This window comes from Myiozetetes cayanensis, unplaced genomic scaffold (assembly GCF_022539395.1).
Source record: "Myiozetetes cayanensis isolate MyiCay16 unplaced genomic scaffold, myiCay2020 scf35, whole genome shotgun sequence".
In the NCBI taxonomy this organism is placed as follows: Eukaryota; Metazoa; Chordata; class Aves; order Passeriformes; family Tyrannidae; genus Myiozetetes; species Myiozetetes cayanensis.
In genome coordinates, this window is record NW_026087577.1 from 624,569 (window position 1) to 647,614 (window position 23,046).

Here is a 23,046-nt window from a genome sequence, read left to right on the forward strand (position 1 = left end):
GGACCGGGCGGGGGAGTGGATGTGGGGGATGGGACACCCGCCGTGACATGGGGAGGGGATGTGGGGACCCACGGTGACACGGGGAGGGGGGGCGGCGGGGCGACCGGCATGGTGGGGGGATGTTTGGAACCCACAGTGACACGAGTGGAGTGGGATGTGGGGGGACCGGCTGGGACGCGGGTGGGGGACTGCAGAGAGACACACTGTGCAGTGGGTGGAGGGGTTGCAGGGGCACACGCCGTGTCCCGCGTGTAGGAGCTGCAGGGGGACCCACCGTGTCACCAGTGGAGGGACATGCCATGACATGGCTGAAGGGGGTGCGGGGGGACAAGCCATGCAATGAACGGGTGCAGGGGGCTGTGTGGGGGACCTGCTGGCCAGATGTGTGGGACCCATTGCAACACGGGTGTAGGGGGCTCCTTGGGGGCCCACCGTGCAGCAAATGGGTGGAGGGGCTGCGTGGGGACCCACTGTGGGTTCCGTGAGTGACTGTGTGGATACACACTGTGCACACCCCAGGCATGGAGGGGTCACAGGAGGAAGGGATCTGTGTGAGAACCCACCATGTGCTCCTCAGCACAGAGGGGTAATGGGTAAAGGAGGGGGCTGCGTGGGGACCTGCACCCCATTGAGGAGGTTTTGTGTGGGGATGTGCCACTGCCCACCCAGGAGCCTGCTGTGGAGCTGCCCAGGGCTGGGATCCATCCAGAGACCCACTGGGATAGCAGGGACCCCTGGGAGGTGTGGTGGCTCAGTAGGGACACCTCAGGGTGGTACTGCTTGGGCACAGGCTGGCAATGATGCAAGGGGTGGTGGGGTGAAGGGTGGGGTGAAGGGTGAGCTGAGGGGTCTGGCCGTGATGGGGCAGGTCCTGAATGGGTGGACCCCCCACCATGGACACTGTTTTGTCTTCCTGAAGGGGGGTAAGACCCCCAACCAGAATCACAAGCATTTGAAGGCCGACACTGCATATCCACCAGGACTGGGAATCACGGAAAACAAGGAGAAGGGGTAGCCCCCCATCCCCCCAAGGCCTTGTGATGGCTCCAGGCGCAGCGAGGCTTGGCGGGGCTGCTGGGGCTCAGCTCCCCGCCCTTGGCTCCGTGCCCCAGCAAAGCCCCCTCTGCAGACTGGGGATGCTGGGAGGGCCGTGGGACAGCCCTGCTCCCTGGGCTGGCCTTTCTCATTGAAATGAGGAGGGTTCAGCGCGGAGGGAAGCAGTGACAATCGCTCCCCAGCTCCCAGCCAGTCGGGCTGGGCGGTGTGTGTGTGAGCGCGCGGTTCTCCCCTCTCCCCTTTCTTCCCTTTGAATCAAACCAGATGTCTCCCATGAAATGAGATTGCCGGAGCTCACACTGGAGAGAGACAATGCGGAGGGATGCGAGGCTCCCGCCGAGCCACATCGCGCCGCAGCTCTGGCAGAGGCGACGGCTGCGGCGAGGGCTGGGGGGTGGTGGCACTGGTGCCTTGTCACCGAGGCTGGAATTTTCTACCCCCCATTGTATCCTGTATGATTTCCTCTCTCTGGCTCTGGGATGCTTGCAGGGAGGTTTATTCTTCCCCCTCTCCCTCCCCTCTCTGGGTCTACCAGCAGAAGATCTCAGCTGCGGCTAAACTCGGCAGATGGGGCACCCAGCACAAGGAGATGGCTCATCCACTGACTCAGCCGGTAAGGTGCTGCTGGAGCTCTCCCTGAGAGTTTGCCCAGGCACTTTGGGAAGGGGAATTTTTACTTTCGGTTTGGTTTTGGCATCCAGGTTTCCTGATGCGTTGCAGAAACTCGGGGAGACGCTGGGACGCCGGTCAGAGGGACTGGCGGTGGCTGGTCCCTCCTGCAGCAGGATCTGGTGTGGAGCAGCTTATGGGTTAGAGCTTGTGGTGGTTGTACTGTGGATGTGCACAAGAAAGGGGGGAAAAAAGTAAAGCTAAGGGCAGGAGAACCCGCCCCACTGCTGCATTTCACTCAACTCGTTTTGGTCGTGGTTGTAGAATAGTGTCTTGGAATTACTCTTTTATTTCTTTTTTTCACCTTTATGTGATGATGGGAGTCATGAAAGTGGCAGTTCAGGATTTTCCTTCCTCTGTTTGTGTTGGGATATGATGGATGATGGCTCCGCAGGCACATACACGTCACACGGCGTATTTTAACACGGGCACTCAGCCCTGTGTGCCACATGGAGGTTACAGACAAAAATGTGCATTTAGCACACGTGGATGTTCACATACACCTGCTGGCCACGCTTACAACCAGGTGAACACGCTGTGTGTGTCTGTGAGCACGTGTGTCACAGGATGCATGTGCGAGCGAGCACAGGTACATGGTCGTGTACACTGAAATACGGATGTGAAGCACACGTGTTTCTATACGAGGTGTTTGTGTGCACACACGTCCACATGCAGGGCTGTTCCCAGTGTGGGTGTGTATTGTGTGTGCACCCATGTGCAGGAGCACATGTGCCAACAGCATGTTGTGGTGCCGTCGGGACCCATCGTGTTCTGCCCTGTAAATTGTGGAGTTTTCGCCTGTCCAAGTTGGATCTCACACACGAGGCCAATAGCAGTGCCTGCTCTGGAGGCAGCCTGTTATTTCAGGGGCACGGTTTTGCTTCCCATCTCCATTTTATGTTCTGTCCCGGAGCTCTCAAGAGAAGAAAGTGCCCCTGGAAATCAGAAAGTGAAAGGAAAAAAAAGGGAAAAACAAAAAGCCCCAAACTGCCGAGCTCCAGCTCTGAGCGTTCCAACAGCACGAGCCAGGCCCAGAAATCACCAAACTGACTAAAAAGTTTGTATAACTCCAAAAAAATAGCGAAAATGGGGTTTCTTTTTATTCGCCTTCTCCCGGGGCTGTCGGATTTCACTCTGGTTACATCACCTTGCTTTCCTGCACAGCCACAAGGTCTAGCAACTTACTTTAAAAAATTAAAATTCCTACTCGTGCAGATTCACATGACTCACAGAGCTGGGAATTTCAGGCAACCGGGAATGCTCATAGAAAAATTGCAGGAATTGGCAACTCGGGCAGTGACTAACCCTGATGGGTCCCCGATAGCAGCGTCTCTCAGTTCATACAATATTTTGGGGGCGTAGCTGGGCTCCAGCCAAGACTTTGATCCTCTTCCCAGTGATAGCAGCTGCTTGGGAATGATCTTACCTCCCGTCTGGCACCGCTGCCTCTGGGGAAGCTGGATTTCAGGAGTAATTCAGGTTAAAGTTAGCGCTGCCAGGTGGCTTGAACCGGCTCGATGAGCTGGAGTAGGTCACGGGGGCTCGTGTCGTGGGGCTGTGGGAGGCTGCATTGTTCACAGCTCCACAGATATTGGGGTAAAAGGTTATTTTTTGGGTGCAGGTAGTGCTGGGTTGCAAGTGAGGAGTTTGCTGCGGGGTGTAATCTCCGCGCAGCTACATCCACTCTGTGAACGTCCCTGCCAAGGTTTTTGGCAGAAACGCAGTGCTTCTAGTTAAAAAGTGGGCATTTCCAAATGATTTAAAATCCACATCCCTGAATTACTGTCAGGGAAGAAAAAAACGTATTAATTAAAGCCAGGAACGGCGGCAGAGTCCTCTGAGCAGAGAGGTCGGGATCGTGCAGCAGCGTCACGTGCTCCTCGTCCCTTCCCGAGGCAGGAGGCTGCAGAATGATCAAAGAAAAGGGAGAAACTGCAAACTGCAGCTGCTGCCGGTGCCAGAGCCGGGGAGGGGTGGCCGGGCACCACGGCTGGTGACAGAAAGCCCTGTGGGAGGCAGGAATAAAGCTGACATTGACTGAGGAGGTGCCAGCAGCCTGTCCTTAGGCAAAACAGCAACTTACAGTCACCATCAAGAGCCAACGCAGAGAGAAACTTTCTGGATGAATTTGTGTCATCAGTGTGAAGCCAAATTTGGCACTTCCCAGTGCTGCATCCCTCTGCCCCCTGACACAGCCCAAGTCTGGGGTAAAGGTGGCAGCTGCTAGGAAAGGTGTAAAGCATCCCATATCCCGTAGACTGAGGTGACGAGCCAGTGGTGGGGAGGGTAGAGGGAGCAAACACCTGCTTGGAACCAGGACACCATTTTTAGGCTTTTCTTCATTTTCAGCTCACATAGAATCACAGAGTATTCTGAGTTATAAGGCTGGAGTTGGGGTACTATCACCATGAGCACTCCGAGGCCGCATCTCCCCATCCCTGGACAGCTCATTTCGAGAACCACTCAGCTACATGCAAAATAGGAGTATCCCAAATGCTGGAAAGCTGGAACAGTTCCCTCCCACCCTGTGGGGCCATGGAGCTCTGAGCCCACAGCCCCACGTGCTGGTCATTCCCTGTAGCAAGCACGTGGTTCAAAGGTGACTCTGCCCTCCGTGGTGGTCGATCTGCCCAGGATGTGGCTGTCCCCTCATCTGTGGCTGCCACTGTCCGGACAATTCATCTGCTGCCCCTTGATGTTAAACCTCTTTGCTCTGTCGACAGGACCGGCAGCAAGAGGAGTCTCGCTGTCCGTGCAGGCATCCTAAAGTGCTTTGCAAACATTTGTTAATTAAGCTCTTCTATGAGATAAGTAAATTAGCGCAAAGCCTGATCCAAAGCTCCTTGAAGTCCATTGGTTTTGGTGAGCCCAGGTCCATGGGATCAGGCCCAGGAGACCAGATTTTCAAACCCCTCAATTTTGTTAAGAGCTCAGCATATTGGCTGCAGATGGGTGCTAAGCTATGGGGTCAATCTGGTGCTGGGACCACGGGTGCTTCACCGGTGTTGGTTGTGATCACAGCTGTGGAGGTTTGGACTTCATGAGGGTTTTCTGGGAAAACTGGACTAAGGTTGCTGAAGAAATTCCTTCATCCTGAAATCTGGATGATTTTAGGTCTGGAATCGAAAGAGGAGTTGAGTTTCAAGGTCACACTCTTGCCTTATTTCTGCTGCTTAGACATGCAGTTCATTTTCCAAGGAGGATGTTTTCCTCCCATTAGAATCCCACCTCCTGCAAGCAGGTAATTCCCAATTTCACTTTCGAGAAGGTCAGGTTTATCGTGATGTTTCCTCGAGTAACGCCCTCTTCTAAATTTTGTCCAGGGGCACGTCGGGGTTTTGGCCACTTGTCTGGTATCTCTGAACTTCCATCAGCCCCCAAATCCTGGTGCAGCCACGGATCAGCTCCGTGGGCATCGCACCCAGCTCCGCTGCGGTGCCAGTGGGGTTGGTGTCCTGCGTGTGCTCGTGGTGCATCCGCCGTCACTCAGACGCTTCCTGGACGTGTCTGGCCCCGAGGCCCCATGTGTGGGTCAGATGGTCTGCGTGTGCCCGGCAAACCCAACACGTCCAGGGTGTGTTGGATTCGCTGCACGTTCGTTGTCAAGCTGTGCAGTGCCTGTGCACGTATTTCTGTCCAGGAAATCTTGTAGGGAAACGTGGCAGCTCCATCCCAGGGACTTACCTGTCTCCTGTTGCCTGACAAAAGAGCCCTGTCTGTGTGGGTCCACCTGAGAGAGGGAGATGTGCCGGATAAAACAAAAAGAGGGGAGATTTGCATTAGGTGTTAGGAGGAAATCGTTCCCTGTGAGGGTGATGAGGCCTTGGCACATGATGCTCAGAGAAGCTGTGGCTGCCTCATCCCTGGAGGTGTCCATGTCCAGGTTGGACAGGGCTTGGAGCAATCTGGTCTAGTAGAAGGAGACCCTACCCATGGCAGGCACGTGGAGCTGGATGAGCTTTAGGGTCCTGTTCAACCCAAACTGTTCCATGATTCTGTGATTCTAGGATTTCCAGTCTTGAAACAAGGATGTGAGTCATGGAGTCAAACCAACTTGCATTAGGTGCGACCAGTTGTACTCCCCTGAGCTGCAGAGGAGCTCCCTTGGCACAGTCACATCTTCCCACTCGGTGGTTCTTTGCACCCACTTTTAGCTGTATCCAGTTATCGGTCATTTTACATGAAAACAGGGCAGGTTTATAGGAGGGGTGAAGCCCAAAGAAATGGTATTCTTTCAGGAGCATGGATGTGGGTGGTGTGGGCTGACTGCAGCCACATTTTTAGCCAAAGAAGACCAACAAAGAGCTCTGAAGTGTGGATTTGGATGTGAATTGAAGGATTCATGCCTTGTCCCCACTGCCTGTGGTGGAGAATGGTGACAGTGATTATTCACAAACAAAACACTCTCAACACACACAGTTAAACACATATAAAAGAGATTTTTTTACCTTTAATCTGGGTGTTCACTTGCAGTTCATAAATCCCAGGTGGAGTTGGTGTGCATAATCCTTAAGTTTTTTGTGTCTTTCTAAGCAATTTTACCAAAGTCATGCAGCAGGTCCGTGGCACAGTCTAGCAGAGCCAGGATCTTGGTTTTTCTCCTCTGCACAAACACTATCACTCCAGTTTTGCGTGGGAGCCCCTTTCCCTGTCTCCCTCCCTCGCTTTTCCCCATCGTATTCCACAGCAGTTATTGCACGTTCTTCCAGAGACGAGGAAAGTCATTACGTTGCAGGTGGTGCCTCCTTTCCAGGGAGGCTCTAATCATCCCATCGTGCTCCAGAGCTCTTCCTGTCACTGCTAATTTTAGTCTCGTGGTGGAAGTTGCTGCCGGGTGCTCTGGATGGGATGGAGGCTGAGCCACGCAGGTGTGTTGCAGTCCTAATGCTGCTCCAGTATCCTGCACGGCCCAGCAGTCTGCATGTCAGACCTGGATGGGAAAAGTCCAAAGAACACATCTTGGGGCTTTTTTAGCGGATTTGCAGTTGCTTCTGCCAGCCCAAGGGTGACAGATGCCTCTCCAGAGGCTCGGCATTGACAGTGGGGACCTGCTTTTGCAAACAGTTCATTCTCATGCAGGCACCTAAACCAGGGCCAGGTTTTCCCAGGGCATTCACCTCCCGGATCTGCCTGTCTGGGCAGGCTCCTGCGGGAATACTGAGTGATTCTGAGCCAGCAGGTCCTCACTCTGCTGTGCAGAGAAGGCCTTGTCAGCAAAGGGACTCTGGGCACAAACAAGCAGGTGACACTGTCAGGTCTTTGCTTTTATCCTTTTATCCTTTCTCTGCAATTCCATATCCTTTTGGAAGAATCTCACATCTTGAAGAGAGGGTGTTTTATCATGGCTCTGGGCTCAGCCCTGCACTGTTCCACTCTGGATGCTGCTTTTGGTGGTGAAGGTTGAGGAGTGGGACATGAGGGCCTGGCACAGCAAAGGGACCTAGAGGAGCTGTGGCTGCTCCGTCCCTGGAAATGTTCAAGGCCAGGTTGGACAAGGCTTGGAGCAACCAAGGTCTAAGCTCATCTTGTGCCATCCACTTGCCATGGGCAGGGGCATCTTCCACTAGCCCAGGTTGCTCCAAGCCCCGTCCAACCTGGCCTTGGACACTTCCAGGGATGGGGCAGCCACAGCTTCTCTGGGCAACCTGTGCCAGGGCCTCCCCACCCTCATAGGGAGGAATTTCATCCCATATCCCATCTAACCCTGCCCTCTGTCAGGGTTAAGACATTCCCCTTTGTCCCATCACACCAGACCCTGGTCCAAAGTCCCTCTCCAGCTCTCTTCGAGCTTCTTTAGTCACTGCAAGGGGTTCTAAGGTCTCCCCAGAACCTTCTCTTCTCCAGGCTGAATTTGAGCTCGTTGAAGGTTTCTCAGAGTTCTCTTTGCCTCTCCCTCCCAGGCATTAAGGATCCTGCCAACCCTCCGATTCCTAGGTTTAAAACCAGGGAAGAACAAGGTCTGTGCCCAGCCTGGAGTGGACACCTGGCCTCGCCCCTCCTCGGTTTTGCCCAGGCACCACCGCACCAAGCGCATGGCGAGGCAGAATCAGGCCCTGAGCCAATTTAACCCTTCTTCTTATCAGTCTAGACATCCTCATTATCCAGATAAAAGTCTGATCCCTCGCTGAATCCCACTAAGCTCCTGCCTGTACGGTGCTGAAGGCAGAGGGCACTCGTCCTCACCCGGGACTCCCCTGCGGGTGGGAGATGCTGCCCCGGCCCCAGTTCCTGCGCTGGGAGCAGGTCGTGGAGCGAGCATGTATTATTCCGAGTGCTTTACCAATTACAAGTCATTACTAATGCCTTTATTACTATTATTTAATAGATCATGTTAATTATTATTATTAATTTGCTTTAAAAGCAGTGTTTCCATAGCAACGGGGAGATGTGTGCTGCTTTTCAGGCACATCAAGTGGACATGTTCCTGCCTCCTCCCCAACAGGCTGGCAGCCTACTGCAGGGCCGGGTGATGGAGGGGGCTGTTCTTCAGTGCCTGTGGGGATTGTAACAGCAGGGCCATCCAGGGAAGGATGTCAGCACTGTCTGTGTCACTAGAGGGTCCCTCGTGCATTAAAAAGTTCCTGTGGGATGCAGACTTTGGGCCTAAATGCTGCAGAACCCCCAAGAGAGTAGATCAGGTGCAGTAATGTTTGTACCCTGTGTGTGACCCAGGAGTGAAGGTGCCAGTGTTAATTCCTGCTTTGCTGATTCCCTGGCCCCCCAGCGCTCCCTCAGAAGGTGCTTTGTCTCCTTTTATGTTTTCCAGTCAGCTGCAGAAGGACCAGGACTTGGAAGTTAGGCTGAAGTCTGGCAGATCTTGCATGCCCTGGCTGTGGGATGCCAAATCCCGGAGAGGTCTGAGGTGAGCTGGGAGCTGCTCTGAGCCTTGGCAGGTGCCACAATGGTTCCAGGGTAAAAGGACCATCCAGGATGCTCGGGTGTCACCTCCCCAGTCTCAGGCAGTGTGCAGGCTCTGGTGCAGGTACCCATGTAGTGAGAGGGGATGTAGTTTGTTGGGGACCATGTACCCCAACAGTAGTGCAAGTACCAGCACATCAGGCTGTGCGCTGTGACCTTGGGAGAAAAGTTTGCAGCAGAGGAGATGCAAGGGGCCAAAGCAAAGCTCAGCCAGGAGTAGTGGGCGGGGGTGTGTCCTGCACTGCTCAGTGAGAGTCCAGCAATCACTCTGAAACAAGCTGGAGCACTAATTGCTGGCAGCCTGAACACAGGGCCCAGCGCTGGGCACCCCATGGGGACCACAGCTCCATCTGCCCAAGCTCGAGGGATCCCTGTGGGGCTGGAGCCAGACATGCTGTCGCCTCATCCCTGCTGGTCCAGGTGTCCCCAAGGGTGGCACTGGGAGCAGACACGTGTCCCCACACTGGCTGGGTCCCCAGCCACTGCCTCATGCTGGCAGGTCATCATCAGTTCCATTCCCCCACCGCTTTCTGTGTTATGAGAGCAGTGGAAATCCATCACCTTCCTAAAGGTTCCAGCCAGAGGCTCGATCCAGCAGCTCCTCAGTGGGGGTCTGGAAGCTGCAGCCTTAAGGCACACCAGCAGTGATGCCCAGGCAAGCAGCAGTGCTCAAGGCACTTGCTATAGAGGTAAAAGCGCTTGTTCCACAGCAGCACATCCCACATCTCTCCAGTTCACCCCGTGCTGGCCTCCACTCTCCTGGGACGGTGAGTTGCCTTGGACTGGGAGAGGGGATAACCCTGCTCAGCCTTCCATGTCCCTGGGGAGACCAGATCCTGGCAGTGTTTCAGGATCAGAAATGGGGATGGCAGGTGGCTGGGACAAAAGCCCCGCGGCACTGTCACCCCCCGTGCCAGCCGTGGTGTCCCCGGGGTTCAGGGGGCTCTGGCTGCCCTGCCGTGGGGACGTGGGGTGCAGGCAGGTATGTCTAGACAGGACTCCGAGGGGGCAGGGAGGCACCGCGGTCCCAGAGGGACACCCGCCCAGCTCCGCGCTGCACAAAAGCTGCTGAATGCACCCGCTCCTCCCCCTGCTCCTCCAGAAGTGGAGAAACACAAAAGAGAGAGGCAGGAGGGTTGGGAGCGGTGGGAGAGAGGGAGGGAGGGAGAATCCCCCATGCCCAGAGCTAATCCCAGCTCCACTCAGAGAGGGATCTCGAATAACAACCATCCGTGGTCGAGGCCAGATGGATTTGATTTAATAACAAAGCAGGGGGGCTTGGGATCATTTCGGAGCCTGCCAAGGGGCCAGATCCTCAGCAAGCAGCAAGGGGCCATCCGGTGTAAATCCAAGCATGAGCTGCAGACTGCTCACATGCTTCCCAGACTGCCAGGATTGCCTCAGCTGTGGGAACATCTCCTGCTCCTCGGGAGCTCTCTGGGTCCCGACCGTCCTGGCCACCCACGGGGCACAGAGCCATGCTGAACCAAAGGGGCTGTGGGTATATCATGTGGACGTGCCCAGGAGGGAGAAGGGGAAAGGGAGTGGTAGGCAATGCCTGAGGGGTCTCACAGCCCCAGCTGTACTGTGTCACCTTCAGTACAGCTCAGCTCAGTGGGCTCAGACCCCTTTATGGGGTGTCTGATGAGTGGAGCATGGGATGGCCCTTGGCCCTGCCTTTGCAAAGCCCAGGAAACCCCTCCCCCTGCACCCCACAGTGGATGAAGCCTCCCACTGCCTGGTTTCAGTGTCTTGGAGGCAAGGAGGTGACTCAGGACAGTGTCATCCCATCCCTGGCCCCTGCATCATGCCAAAGGAGGAGGCAGTGCCCAGGAGAGGGGGTAGCACCTAGGGCAGTGATGCTGATCTCAGGTTTTACCCTGCTCCTGCCTCAAATCCCACCCTGCATTTGCTTTGGAGAGCGTAGGTGGGTGAAAGGGGTGGTGTTCTTGCACATGGCAGAAATTTGGCATTTGAGCAAAGAGCCCTCCAGCTGGCTGAGCCCCTTCCTGCCCTCCCAGGACACAGGGGGCCCTGGCCCAGTCCCAGTGTCAGGAGGTGCAATAGGTGCCTTTTAGCCATGCCCAACCTGTTCCCTTAAAGCAGACACAGAGTCGGTGTCAGCAGCAGATGCTTGGGACGACACTGGGGACCAGGCTGGCTGAGGCAACACCAAAAAGGCTGCCATCCCCATTCCATCCCTGTCCCACATGGTCCTTGGTGGTACCGAAAAAGCGATGGTCCTGTGTCAGGCAGGCTCACGGAGCAGCAGAGCGGCACCTCACTGCCAGGCCATCCCCACAGCCCTGTTTGCCACGCCTGCCAGTTGGTGCCTGGGCCAGGCAGCCTCCCTGGAGATCTTGTTTCTGGAAACCGGAGCAGCCTTGGCGCTGCCCCGGCAGCTCCCCGAGCAGCAGGAGGTGCTGCCGTCAGCCCGACACCTGCAGCTCAGCCCGGCTGTCGGCGACTGTTCCCGTCCGGATCGCTTGGCGCTCTGCCGTGGGAGCAACGAGATCCCGGCGCCAGTGATGTGCCAGCAAGAGCAGAGGAGTGTTTTGTGCTCGGGGGAGGGTGCTGGTGCCGTGCAGCTGGGCTGGAAGGACAGCGGGAGGCAGGAAGGTCCGTCCCAGAAGCAGGGATCCGGCACATTCCGTGCGGAGAAGCCGGGGTGCAGGAGCTATCACATGCATCCCCATGTCTCCAAGGGGCTGTGTATCCCGCTCCAGTGGTCTCCTGCTCAGGGCACCGTGTTCATCTCCATCCCCGTCCCACCCGCTCCCCGGTGGCACCACATTTTCTTGCTCCGTGCGGGGGCTGCGGGCTGGTTTCCGATTCCTGCTTCCACCCAGCAGCGCTGTTGGCAGCATGTCCCGTCTCCTGGCGGGCTCACCGGGACTATCTGCTGTCCGGGAGCCTTTTTCCCCTCTCTTTGCTGCTGGCAAACGGCCTGGACGGAGATGCGGGTCTGCGTGGGGTGATTGAGGGAGGCGAGCGCTGTGCTGCCGCTGCTCTTCCACCACTGGGATCAGGACGTGGTTGTTCCTTCCCACACCGGAGTCAAGAGGGTGCTCCCCACAACCCAGCCCTGCACTGGGTGCTCGGGGACAAGCGCTGCCGGCAGTGCAGACTCCAGAGAGGGATGTTTTCCCTCCTCATCCCCTTGGGAAGACGCCAGCCCGGTATGGGAGCTCGGGACCATTTATTCCCAGCTCTGCTGCCCTAATGAGAAGCAGTCTCTCAGCTCTGGCCCCGTGCCTGTGAAAACGAAGCCGTGCCTGTGCTTTCGGTGCCACGTGCTCTGCGGCCAGAGCAGGGCTCCGTGGAGCCGTGGGCACGGGGCAGCGAGAGGGTGGCAGCCCCGGGGGCGAGCACGGCCGGGCTGGTGGGAGCCCGAGGGCTCTGGGTGGCAGCCGGGCGATCCCCACGCCATCCTGGGTCTCCAGAGTGGGAATTCTCAGAGACGACCGACATCTCTGAGTCCCAGCCTCCTGTAGGAGCCACGGGGTGAGGCTGACCGTGGCGCTGGCCCACCCGAGACCCCGCGCCGGGACGTGGGGAGAGGAACCGCCGTGGACAGCCTTGTCCCGGGTCTGGGCTTCCCGCTCTGTACTGCGGGCGTCAGACACGAGATGGAGCTGCCGATCCCTCCTGTGCCCTGCCGGGAGCCGGGCTGTGCCGAGCTGAGCTTTGGCCTCTGCCCGGCCGGACGACCCCGCTGCTGAGCACAGGCGGAGCGACCCTCCCGGGGCTCGGCCATCGCCTCCGGGGGCTGCTGGCCCGCCCTGGCCACGCGTCTGAGGGTGCGGGCAGAGTCTGGGGGTGCGGGTCCGCGCGGTGAGAGGGGTTTGGTGCCGTGTCTTTGCTGATGCAGAGCCCCACGGGGACCACTCTGCTGGTCCCTCACTGCCCAGGGAAGGCAACAAGGATGGACCTGGCCACGTGTCAGCAAAACCATGGGGTTACAAAATCACAACGAATTTGGGTTGGAAGGGATTTTAAAGCCCATCTTGTTCCACCCCTCTGCCATGGGCAGGGACATCTTCCACTAGCCCAGGTTGCTCCAAGCCCCATCCAACCTGGCCTTGGACACTCCCAGGGATGGGGCAACCACACCTTCTCTGGGCACCCTGTGCCTCACCACCCTCATGCCTGACAGAGCAAAGGTCTGTGCAGAGCCTGTAGCACTGTGGATGATGCTGTATAATCATAAATAATATGTGGGTTTATTTGCATTATGGGTGGTTTCCATCATCCTCGTAGGAGAGCAGGGCTTGGATTTGCAGGGGGGGGCCATGTGTGGATGTCTTACCAGAGGGGATGTGTCACTGGACCTGCTGGTCACCAAAACAAGTGAACTCAGTGGTGACATCAAGATTGGAGGCAGCCTGGGCTGCAGTGGCCACACACCAGTAGAGTTTGCAGCCCCAAGGGATGTGGGACAGGCAGAGTCAGGTTAGGGCCCTGAATTTTAGGAAAGCAAACTGTGAGCTGCTCAGTAAGTTGGTCAGTGGGATCCACTGGGAAACTGCCCTTGGGGATAAGGGCGCAAGAATAGGATTGGCAGGTCTTTAAGGGCACTTTCCACAGAGTGAAAGAGCTCTCAACCCACGTGAGTAAGGAATCAGGAAAGAAGACAATAGACTGGCATGGTGAGACAAGACCTGCTGGTCAAATCAAAGGGCATGAAGGAAATGGACAGGCAAGTGGGAGCAGGGATCATGGAAAGAGGAGGAGGGGCAATGATTTTTAACTGAAGTAGGTTTAGATTAAACTGAAGTAGGTTTAGATTAGATATTAGGAAGAAAGTCTTCCCTGGGATAATGGTGAGGCCCTGGCACAGGTTGCCCAGAGAAGCTGTGGCTGCCCCATCCCTGGAAGTGTCCAAGACCAGGTTGGATGGGGCTTGGAGCAACCTGGGATAGTGGGAGGTGTCCCTGCCCATGGCAGGAGGGTGGAATGAGATGAGCTTTGAAGTCCCTTCTACCCCAAAGCAGTCTGTGATTCTGAGACTGTGTTTAAAGAGACCATCTCTATACAGAGAAACCCGCAGGTGTGAAGGTGGAAAAAGGCTGGAAGAATGTGCTGAACCCAACCTGGCAAATGGGGAAGCTGAGGCACAGACCTGTGCATCATGGACAGATGAGCTTCGAGCACCCCATGCCCCACTGGAGGGTAGAGGGGATGTTTTAGGGGGTGGGCTGAGCACTACAGACCAGGCAGATCTCAGTGGCCAGTGAGGGGGACCAGGCTTTGCACTGAGAAGCGCAAAGGTAGAAGCAGAGGCAGTGGAAGGAGGAACTCACCTCCAGCATGGAACAGGAGGGCAGTTTGGTGCTCTCTGTCAGCAGAGCCAAGGGTGTTTCCTGGCTGTCATTCCCAGTGGGGTCTGTTCTCCAGCTCCTCTTGTGCAGTGGCTCTTGGGGCTTGTGGTACAGCACCCTGTGCTCCAGCTGCCGTTGGCCCCCACATCTTCCATTTTCCTGCTCTCTGCTGCAGTTGGGGTCTCCAGCCAGCACAGCCCCCTTTCAGGCTCCATCCTGCCCCATCCAACCCTCTGGTTTCAGCTCTACCCTCAGATCCCAGCGGGGATCTCCCTGGCTTCCCCATCCCAAACCCCCTCGAAACAGTGGCTGAACCACAGCGCTCACAGATCCCAGCCCGCAGCCGCGGGGCCCTTGGCAACCGGCAAACAAACAGCCCGTCACTGCCTCGTCACTGGCGTGATTCATGTCGGGGCCGGGAGGGCCCGTTCAGCCTCTCCTGCCTGGGACAAGCCGGCGTGAGGCGTTTTTCCTTCACATTTTTCCTTTGATGTCAATCTGTTCATCTCCAGCCTCCCTTTCCTTTTACGTCCAAACTCCATTAAGAAAACTCCCACTTGCTCCTCCACCCACGCGCCTGGGGATGCTGCAGGAGCAGCTCCGGTGAGCAGCGTGGGTGAGCCTGGGCTGTGGGGCTGCTCCAGTTTCACCCTTGCCAGGCCCTGGTTCCCCCTGCAAACCACAGCCCGGGGTCTTCCCGCGGCCGTTTTGGGGCGCTTCCCCAGAGCCAATATCCAAACTTCCCCCCACGGGGCAGATTTGTCCACCCTCCCTCGGGGAAAGACTTTTCCCCCCAGGGCAGGTGAGAGCGGCCTCGGGGCTGTTCGAGCTGTGCAGGGGCAGGAGCAGGCGGAGGGTGAGTCCCCCATCCCCCCGCCAGTGCCGTGCCGTCAGCGCTGCTTCGTGCGACGTCCCGCTCTCATTTCTGCAGCTGAACCCGTTTCGTTTTCTCCTTTAACCCGCGGGACTTTCCCAGCGCTTCCGTTTTGCACTATTTTGAGTGCAAGTTTTTATTTGTTTGTTTGTTTGTTTAATTTTTTTTTCCCCCAGCACTGAATGTGGTGAATCCAACCGGCTTCACCCATCCTGCTCCCCATGCGCCCTGGAGGGAAAGCTGAGGGGACGGGGAGGGAGAGGTGTAGCAAACAGCAGGAAAACAGCCCCGCTGCAGAAAGCTCCGTGGAGGGAAATGAATGGAAGCGGCTGCGGACACGCCCGTCGGGGCTGGCGGGATTTGGCCGGGGCAGCTTCCCCTGCTGACGGATACGGGGAGCGCTGGTGATCTCCGGGAAATACGGAGCGGGGAAGGTGCTCGGCAGCCCCACGGCTCAGGCCCTGGGCTGGCACCCAGCAGTGCAGGTTCCCTCCCTGGAGTTGCAGCCCCGGCGCTCAGAGCTGGCTGCTCCCAGCAGCTCCCCACGGCAGGAGGAGCCTGCGGAGGCTCAGCATGCCGAGTGCACGGGGAGCATGAGTCAGGCCTCGGGAGTGGGCGAGAAGTCCCTGTAGGAACAGTGTGGAGCTGTGGCAGTGGGGATTTAGGCTGAATATTCGAAGAAAGGTTCTTCCCCCCAGAGGGTGGTTGGGCACTGAACAGGCTCCCCAGGGCAGTGGGCACAGCACCGAGGCTGACAGAGCTCAAGGAGTGTTTGGACAACGCTGTGAGGCACTTGGTGGGATTTTGGGGTGTCCTGTGCAGGGCCAGGAGTTGGACTCCATGATTCCTTCCAACTCAGGAGATTCTATGATTGTATGGTTTTTCCTGTCAGATCCTGCTCTCTGAGATTGTGAGCATTGCTCAGAGTTGCCTCTGCAGCAGCAAAAGGTTGTAGATTTGGGAGGAAAGAATGGAAGAATGGAGATTTCCATGTCCCTGCAATTCTGAGTGGAAAGCAGCCAACATGATATTTTATATGAGAAAATGTCTGGGATGTTTCTGGCAGGATGTGCTGTCACTGAGGGGGTTGTTGCTGTCAGAACCAGGGTGGCAAAAAGGACAAACAGGTTCAAGACAGGGATGAGATGGAGGGTTTGGAGGAGCAGTGAGTTTATAAAACATCTCCGGCATAAGAAGGCCTCAAGCTGCTTACCAGCAGCTGGATGTGCTGGGGCCTGATTTCCTTCTGCCAGTGTGGGATGGGCCATCTGCTCTGCTCCCAGGTGGCCACAGATATCTGGAGACATGACTCCTTCCCTGGGGAGCTGCCAAGGAGGGACAGAGCCATCCCCAGCTGTGAGATCGTGGGGACAGAGCCATCCCCAGCTGTGAGATGGTGGCACCACCCGAGGAACTGGAAAAGCATGAGGACTGCCAAGGAGGTGGGATGCTGTCTGGAAACATGGGGTGCATCCACTCTGTCCCCTCTGTGCTGAGGCCATGCCATTCCCAGGCCATCCCTGTCCTCTCCCTGCTTCTCCCTTCTAAAGGCAGTGAAAAGGGATGTGAATATCTGTATAGCCAGTGTGGGGCTCCTAGGGTGTTTGTCCTGACACTGTCCCTGCTCATGTGCCTTGTCCCTGTCCCCATCCCTTTCCCAGGGCTACAGGACTGCAGGAGTGATGTCTGGGGGCTGCTCTCTGCCACAGCCCCCAGCCAAAGGTGGGGTTTAATCCCTGCAGCTGGGGCAGAGGGGCAGGGCTGGACGTTGTGTCCATGAGCAAAGTGCAGAAGGGGGAGATGCCACTCGACAGGTTGGAATAGTTCATCCTGAAGCCATTCCTGGAGATATTTGTCTGGTGGGATCCTTCAAGTCCCAAGCAATGAAGACCCTTGAGCACATTTTACCGCAGGAGCTGCAGCAGCCCTGGGCTGCAGTTTCTTGCACTGGCAAATGCCCATCCTGGGGATTCCCCAGGACAGAGGGAAGGTGCCAGGAGCCCTGCCCACCCCGGGACTTGGGCCCTGAGGAGCAAGTGTGGGGCTGGGCTGGCGTCGTGGAGGATGCTGGGGAAGCTTAGCAGGGCTGTGGTGAGCCCTGGAGGCAGAATGCCTTTTATCCACCTTCAGCGTGGCACTGGGGAGGGCTGAGCCCTGCCAACAGCCTTGGATCCTCTACAGCTCCATCCTGCACAAACATCCCTTCGGCACCTCCACTGCCCTGTGAGGAAACTGGAGAGCTGCTGCCCTCTGACACACCGGGGATTCCTCTGGGTGGGATGAGGGCCGGCACTTCCCCATCCCGCCCACGCTGCTGACTGGGGCGTTCTGCGTGCCACGGGGAGCTGGCACAGATCGTGTGAGAGGAAAACCTGCACTGCCCTGCCAGCCACATCCCTGCCCCGGCATCCCTGGCTGTGCCACAGGCGGCAGAGGCAGTGCCACGGGACTGGCCAGGGAGCTCCAGAGCGCTGCATTTGGGCCAGAGGGCAGTGAGCCTTGGGCAGACACACCCCACCTCCAAGTGGGGATTTTCCCTTTCCAGCCTATCCAGAGGGCAGCCCATCCCTGCCTGGGGTATCCTAAGGGGCATCCCATCCCTGCCTGGCAGGGGACATCCCCGCTTTGGATCCTTTCATAGCACAGTGAGAGTGGGCAGGAATCACCACAGGCAGCTCTGCTGGTTTATTTGTGAAGTCCCTGGTCCCTGCTCTGCCTCAAGTGCCCACTGAGAGCACCCACTGCCAGAGGGCCTCAGCTCTCTCACAGCTGAGATGACTATGCTGCTGCACTGTGGGAAGCAGGGATTGATTTCCACCAGTGCTGAGGTTCCCCTGATTTGCCCCAGATGTCCGGGCAAAGCGTAAAAGGACGTTTAACTCCTTCAGGTCCCCCCTCAGAATCGATGTGGGTGAGCCAGAGTCCTGCTGCTCACTGTGGCTGTGGGGGCTGTTCCAAGGTGGCATTTAATGGAACACATCCCTGGGTGGTAGGGGTGTGTGTGTGAGCCCCCATCCTCTGCCCCACGCCAGCCTGGGCTGGTGCCAGCCCATCGTCTTTTGGCTTCTCCTGTGCGTGCCAAGCTTGCTGCTTTGGGAAAACTGGTCACGAGGATGTGAGCATGACCCCAACCCCACAGCACTGGAGGCTGTGGGGAGCAGAAAACTGGCTGGTTTGGGACCTTGCACTCCTTCCTTTCAGTGAAATGGAGTATTTTGAGCAGATATTTGCATGGTCTAATGACTTTATGGAAAATAGGCTGACCCTGCTCGAGAGAAGCAACCCTCAGCAAAGCTGGAAAAGGGGCAGGAGGGCTCAGCATCCCACCTCTGATTCCCCACTTCAGTACTTCACTCAGGGGCTGGGTAACAGAGCCACAAAGCAACCCAGCACCAGACCAGCTTTTCCTTTAAAGCTCTCCCCTCTCAGGAAGCCATGAGACGCATTTTCCATTGGGTCATCTCTTGCCACTTGGCAGCCCAGCCATAGTACCCGTGCTGAGGGTTTGGGAGGGTCTGGGGGAGCTGCACACCCCAGAGCACACCTGGCACTGTGGGTTGGCTTCTGTCTCTGCTGCTGAACCCGTGGGTCCCTGCACGAACGGGTCCCTGCTCTCTTCTAAAGAGGAGTTCAGACACTGGATTTTAGGGATGTTTTTTTCTTGAGAGTGAAGCATGGGAATGTGGGGGCACATGGGCATCCTTGTGGTTGGTGTGGGCAGACATCTGCCCCAGCAGAGGCAGACAGAACTGTTCCCATCTCAGGAGCTCCAGCAGAGCAGACTTGACTTGTTCCAGTGTCCCCAAGGGACATGGAAGGTGCCCCATGAGCCTGAGCCTGCACCTACAGAGCCCATTTGGCCTCTTGTCTGTCCATCTGCTCTGCCTGGCTGCTGCTCATGGGGCAGTTTGCTGGTGCTGGTGGTTCCCAGACTGTCCTGGGTGGAGGGGCTTGGACAGGATCTGTGCCAGGGCAGCCTGGGGGCTGCTCTACTTCCCACTGTTGGATATCAGAGCAGAACCAGTGGCGCTGTCCTGGCTGCTGTGTGCTGCCAGTCGCAGCTCCTCAATAAATACAACTGGTAAATCTATTAATTTTACAGCTCTAATTGATTTATTGCTGTAATTACCTTTTATAACAAGGCAATTAAACCCTATTAAAGATTATTAGCTAATTAAAACTCCTTTATACACACACCCCAAACTCCTTATGTGCACAGATTGTTGGGGGGGGTGGAACTGGAAACCCATTGCAGCCAGGGCTTTGAGGTCAGCGTGGTGTGATGTGATGGGTCAGGGTGCTGGATGGGGAGATCATGGAATCACAGACTGATTTGGGTTGGAAAGAACCTTAAAGATCACCCAGTCCCACCCTCCTGCCAGGGGCAGGGACACCTTCCACTAGCCCAGGTTGCTCCAAGCCCTGTCCAGCCTGGTCCTGGATGTTCCCAGGGATGGGGCAGCCACAGCTTCTCTGGGCAACCTGTGTCAGGGCCTCACTGTCCTCGTAGGAAGAATGTCCTCCCAACAGCTCATCTAAACCTACTCTTTTTCAGTTTAAAGTCATTCCCCTTTCTCCAGGTCTCCCACTCTTGTCTCTGCCGCCACTTCTCCCCTCATCCTCGGGCATGGCACTTAGCCAGGGCTATAGGGTTACTGGACTGCTGCATGCACCCAACCCAGCAATTTTCAGCTCTCTTGGGTCAGATGGGAAAAAACCTGGAGGCTGGGATCTCCTCCTTCTGGTAGTAGGGTGGGTGGGGGTGAAGGGCTAAGGATGCTACGTCTTTTTGGCCAGAAGAGAGGGTTGGAAAGGGAAAATCCCCACTTGGAGATGGGGTGTATCTGCCCTGGAAAGGAAATAGCTGGAGAAATGGCCCTGTGTTGGGGTCAAGAGTGAGGGCAGTGCATGGGCTGGGGAGAGCACCTGGGAGGTGTCTGGGGAACCAGGGTGGCTCAGCCCTGGGTTGCTCTGATGCCAAAGCTGTGCAGTCTGTGCAGTGAACCCAGGATCCTTGCTAAGAGCCTAAAAGAGCTGAAAAGCCATTGGAAAAGCAGCCCACAGGGCTCCCCCGAGGGGCACTGCCTGGCCCCATGGCACGTCCCCTTCCTCGCCCCTCTGTGCCAGAGCAGCTGCATTGGTGTGGGGGTCCCTGGAGCTGCAGCTCCCCTTGCTGCCCCCACCCCCAGCTCCATCACTGCCCACACGTGCACAAGTGTTTGCAGCACGACATTTTCAGGCTCCCAATATTCCTGGAATATTTTGGAGGCTAAAGAGCTGGAATGGGGTTGAAACTCCAGGGATGTGGCTGCTTTCTGCCTTGTGAGTCACATGAGGAAGACACAGCCTGAGCTGAGAGCCTCTCCTCAAGCCCCAGGCTCCCATCCACCCCTCACCCTTCTGTTGCTCTGCTGCAGGGTCCTGCACCCCGAGTTCCTTCAGAGCCCATGGAACCTGGAGAGCTCCATGTTTGTGGGTTGGAGCGTGGCGCCGTGCCCGTGCTGGAGCTGTGGAGCACAGACTGTCCTCCTGGCTCATCTGGTTTGAGTTAAACCCTCCTGCCTCGCACAAGTGCCAAGTGCCTCTTTGCCAGAGCCAGTGACTGGCTGGGGGCTGTGCTGGTGGTGGGTTCCCCATCCCCCTGTGCCCGTGCTGGCTCAGGATGCTCTTGCCTGCCTTGCTCTGCAGCGGGGCTGAGGACATCGCCCTGCAGCTCCCTGGTGGTGGGGGGGAACAGAGCAGTGTGGGGCAGTCTGTACCCAGAAGAAGAGGGTTTGCAGAGGTGTGGTGTGGGGGCATCAACAGCCATCCATCCTGGGGAGCTCTGCATGTGGCAAAGGAGCCAAAGTCTGACCCTCCCCAGGGGCTCTTCACTCCAGGCTGCCAACGACCACTGGCAGGCTCTGGAGCCAGCACGTTCCCTCAGGTCCCCTGTCTTGTCCTCCCCCAGCCCGGAGGAGCCCTCAGGCTCAGCCCCCCGGGCAGTGAGGAGTGGGACTGCGAGCCAGGGTCCCGTGCACGGCAGGAGCTTCACGGGGAGCCGGGAGGTGCTGGGGGTGCCAGAGCAGGGCCCGGCTGTGCCAGTGACCCTTAGCTGTGATTTTCAGCTATTGCCCAAGCTGGACCCTCCCTGCCTTTGCCCTGGATGCTGTTTCCCACACTAAGCAAGGAAGCTTTGGCTGTCCCTGTCCCTGGGGGTGCTCTGATCCGCGTCCCCGCAGACGCTCTGGACCCTGGCGGGCACCTCCCGCTCAGGGAGCACCGTCGGGCAAAGGGCACGAGCGCTTTCCCTCCCAGCCGGGGGTTACTTTTCAAAACCAAACAGAGCTGCGCAGTGGCAGGCGGCCCGCGCGTGTCCCACAGCGCCCCGCGGCTTGGCAGCCACCGCCGAGCCCAGCGCAGGCCAGACCCGCCTTCGGCAGCGAGACTCCGCGCCGGGGCTCACCGTGGGGCCAGGGCCACCGCCAGCATCCCCTCTGCGCCCTCTGCCCCACGGCACGGCCCTGCCACGCGCGCCCGCCTCGGGGATGCGACACGCGTGGGGGTCCACGGGGCTGTGGTGTCTCCCCAGCAGGGAAGGGGCTACGCGCACGGGAGGATGTGTGGGGGGGAGAGGCAGGCTGGGACAGCCGGGGAGGGAGGAGGAGAGAGGAAAAGGGGAATTCATCTGGGTCTGAACAAAGGAGAGGGGTGAAGGAGAGCTGCCATTTCTCCTTTCGAGACCCCCCCCCCGGGGCCGCAGGGAGACCAGCCCTGAGTGGGCACAGTCACCCCCTGCCCACAGCACTTTGTGTGCAGAGAGGGTCTTCCCGTGAGCCGGGGGGCGGGGGAGGAGGTGCAAGGAGGGCGGGGGAGGGGGCTGTGGCGGTGACACGAGGGCCCCAATCGCCTCCCAAACCCCTTCCCGTGGCCCCGCCAGGAGGGTTGTGCCCGGCCCCGTCCCCCTCGACCCCCCCCATCTCTGTCATGGCGCTGGGGCAGATTCCTGGCGTCGGGCTGTTGCTGTTCGAAAGTTTGATCGTTGCTTTTTAAAAGTTTGATGGGGTCCCTTCCCCATCCCGCTACCGTGGGCTGGCGGGCGGCACTGACGGGCTGCCAGCACGTTAATCATTGCCGGAGTGTCTGTGTGTGCTCTGCGTGTTCGCGTGTGTTGTTCCGTTGCTGTGTGAGTCATTCCCAGCCTGCCTGGGGCTCTGCTGAGCTCCCCGAGCCGGGAAGCCAACTGAGCTTGGATTGCAGCAGGGACAGGAGGAGCCAGGCAGCCAGGAGGCGGCATGTTGCCTGTGCCCTTGACCTTGGACCCCCTCCGTCCTCAGGGAACGGTTCGGGGAGGTTGATTTTGGGGTGCTCTGGCTCTCGCCGGCGTCCCCAGCTGCGAGGGGCATCTCCCTTTCCCGCTTTCAGTGCCGCAGAGCCCAACTTCCCAAGCAGGGGCTCACAAGGAGGATCCTAGCTGGAGCCCCCGGGACCCCCGCCCACCACTCATTTCTAGGGTGTGAAAGGGTTGCTTTTCCTTTCCCCTTGTCATTTCAGTGCCATTTCTCCCACACGGAAGGGATCAGCGTCACAGCACAACACAAGGGAAGAGGGGTGAAGTCCAAAAGGCCCACCCCTGCAGTGGCAGCACTTGGGGGTGCCAGGAAGCGTGTGGCAGATCTGGAAATCACGAGCTGCCTGAGTCCTGGCGGCGCTTCAAGGGAGGCAGAGCACCCCAAGCTCTGCTCCCAGCACCTGGGAGGACCTGGAATCACCCATTCTGGGAACTGGACGTACTGGAAGGATGGCTGAGTGCTGGTGGGACTGGGAATGGCTGGAGGTGGGAGAGCAGGAAACGGTGCAGGGAATTGGAGTGGGGGGAAACCAGGTTCAACTGGTGCTCAGGATTTGTGGAGTTACAAATTGTCACAGCTGAGAGGAAGGATAAAACTGGCCACAACTAGTACTGGGGGTAGCTGGGAAATGGGGGTAGCTAGTGCTGAGAGAACTGGGCAAAGCCACTGGGGGGAATCCTCTGGTGCCCCAGGACTCTGTGATGCCTCAGGATTCGGGGGGGACGCCAGGCCAGGGTGTTTTGGGTGACCTGGGACTGTATTTGGGTCCCTGCACCCCAGAGTTTGGGCTACCCCAGTGTCCTGTGCAGCCCGTGGCTCCTGCATTCAGGGTGTGCAGGGACCCCACACACCCTGGGGTGGGGTCAGCAGCTGCTGA